Source organism: Arachis ipaensis, chromosome B06, assembly GCF_000816755.2.
Source record: "Arachis ipaensis cultivar K30076 chromosome B06, Araip1.1, whole genome shotgun sequence".
Classification (NCBI taxonomy): domain Eukaryota; kingdom Viridiplantae; phylum Streptophyta; class Magnoliopsida; order Fabales; family Fabaceae; genus Arachis; species Arachis ipaensis.
Genome location: NC_029790.2, coordinates 134,029,761 through 134,032,760, shown reverse-complemented (window position 1 = coordinate 134,032,760; position 3,000 = coordinate 134,029,761). Strand labels below are relative to the sequence as shown.

The 3,000-nt window shown below is 26.9% G+C and overlaps 1 protein-coding gene across 1 annotated transcript in view; it reads right to left on the bottom strand.

The window, feature by feature from the left end:
• The window catches only part of LOC107605564 (homeobox protein knotted-1-like 1), a gene marked incomplete in the record, with an annotated part of 12,642 nt that continues 11,601 nt past the window's right edge, over nucleotides 1,960–3,000 (bottom strand). Inside the window, 1 exon segment of the mRNA XM_016307478.2 lies at nucleotides 1,960–2,180.

The following is a 3,000-nucleotide window of genomic DNA, read 5'->3' as shown; positions in this document are numbered from 1 at the left end:
CCACAAATGTAAAAAAAAAAATATAACCAACAAAAACCATGAAATTTATGTCATTCAACTCAATCCAAGAACTATTTTTCTTTTGTCTCGGGTTAACTTTTTTTCCCCAATCAAACATTTTTTTGGTGACTTCTCCAATCAAACATTTTAACCCAATTCAACTCACCCCAATAATTCTTTTAGTAAAAATTGATCACTTTTGTTCCTAACTAATTCACAACTGTTAAAGAGATAAATAATGGACTTCTTTACTTAATTGCTACTATTTATAAAACTAATTAAGTTCAATTAGGAAGTTAATTTTTGAAATTATTTTATGTTTTAAATTTAAATCCTAAATCTTAAATTTAAACTCTAAATGTTAATCATAAACCTTAATTAAACCTTCTAAAAATGAAGATTAAGAAAATAATTTTACAATAAAAGTTTAATTAAACTTGACTAATTTGATTTCCTATATTTATTCTATTTAGTTTGGTTGGAGGGGTTTATTTTTTTATGCTTTGAATCCCCAAAAAAAAGTATTAAAAAAAATAAACTAATAAACTTTGATTTGGGGGATTCTTTTAGGGTTAAAAACTCTCACATAACATAAACAAAATTCTCTATCAAAGAAAATGTTTTTTCGCATTACAAAAGCAATATAATATATTGATTATGGAAAAGTATATGGAACCAAGAGGTGATTAGCAAAAAATAAACAACTTAACTAATTTATAATTATATTTAATTAATTTTATTTGTTTTAATTTATAATATTTGATATTAATTGTTTCTCATCCCAAATTAAAATTTTGAATGATATGTTGGAGAAATAGGAGGCGGGGATTACGGAACTTCCAACAATCTCAATTCTTAGTATATAAAAAAATTTATAAAATATATAAAAGAACATCCATTTAGTATGAAAAAGAAACATTCTGATACTTAATAGAAGAAACATCCTAATGCCTAGTATAAATACCATCCACGTAGAAATTTTGGATTCATCCAGAGACATTTGGTTAGTTTTTGGCTGGTACCCTCTTGATTCCTTAGTATTGTTGATTGATTATATGTGAAATGTGATAGAAGAAAGGAAAACTAGCTACTCTCAAAAAATCTCGAGTGATGAAGAATAACGGACCAATTAGGAGTGAGTATTTATTTTTACTAGTTAAATTTGATTTAAAATGAGTAATTATTTTCATAAAGTTAAATTTGACCTATTAATTATTATTTTCTTACTTTTTTTTTTAACTATTGGGCATGTCTCGCTAGTTTTTTATGGTAGCGTTTGTTTTGAGGTACTGAGACAGAGATTGAGAGATTAGGACTCAGTATCATATTTGTTGGTTTAAAGATTAGTACTAAATTTTCTGTCTCTGTCCCCAAAATTTCAGTATTTCAGTACCTCCAAAAAATAGAGACATAGAAAACTAAAATTTTTAGAGATGAAAACTAAAATTTTAATAACTTTTTATACCTAAAATACCCTCATTTCAATTAATTAATTCTAATTTTATCCTTTGTGCAAATTAAATTAGAATTTCATTTTTGTTTCAATTTCTGTCTCCCATTTTACACCAAACAGAATACTGAAATTTAATCTTTGTCTTTTAGTTTCTGTCTCTCAATCTCAATCTTTCTATCTCTATCTCTCTACCAAGCGCTACATATGTGTTGTAATTACGAATTTTACGGAATAAATTATAAAATACTCAAAAAAATCAGTTTACTGAAAATCGGATCCTGACATTCTAAAGGCTATTATAGTTAGTTATTCCGAGTTATTATTCAAAAGATTATTATAGTTAGTTACTCCGAGTTACTTTTTTTGTTAGGTAGTTTGTTAGAGATTAGATTCCTTGAGCTTCTAAAAGCTACATTCAAGTGTAGCTCTTATTAATTCGAAACATTATACTTAATATATAAATCAAATCATTAATTGAACTCAACTAATTATCACATATCCAAGTTGTTCCGAAAAAGAAAACTTAAGAAGCATATGAATATAAAATAGACCAAGATGGTCCCACAAATTAAACATCGATGATGAGTAGCATCACAAGTTTTGTGATGGATATATATGTTCATCTCATATATATCATCATCATCATATACACTTAGGGGAAAAACAAAAAGGCTTTATAGGATCCTTACAAACTTATATGGTACAGAAATTAAAGCTAGCTCCAAATCTGCATGCACCAAAAATCACAACTTAAGAGTTACACACTCCCCAAAATTTTGTATAGTTGATGTGTAACAACTAAAAAATCAAAGGCACAATTTCATAATAATAATAATAGTGTGAAGTGTATATAATTATATATATCAGTGAAGAGTCTGACTAACAGTTAGCTATATTAGGAAAGTTGTAACTAACTCCTAACTGATTCAGTTAGTTATGCTGAGTTGGCAAAAGCTGTTACGGAATGCCAGCTAGACTCAGAAGTTAGTTGCAACGAACATAGTGAAGCATCGGCTATAAATAGCAAACTGTGTAACTAACTCATTGCATTGAATCATACAAATCAATCTCTCTCTCAAACCAATCTTCCATCACTCTGATCTCTCTTTTCTCTATCTGTTTTCACTTTTTCTTTTCTTTCTCAGATTACCACCGATACCTTCATCTACGATATATATAAATCAACCTCTAGTCTTAAACTACAAAATTAATCTAGAACTATAAAATAATTTGGTATAAACGGCCTTTTTTATGGTAATTATGGCTATTATAAATGCGTAATAAAAACGAGATCAGGCTGATGTAATTATTTATCTGGTTCAAGGTCATGTGTTTAAAAAGGAAGCTACTCAAATAAAGACGCTTAAAAAGTCTTTTTTTAAAGATGTTTTTAGTAATTAAAATTTAATATATATAATCAATTAAACTGGATTATTTTTGTCAAAATTAAACAAGATAAATTGATTTGACCGAAAAAGTGATAAACCAAACATTGAATTGACCTAAATTAATATTTTTTTTTTATAAAAAATAATTATAATAACCTT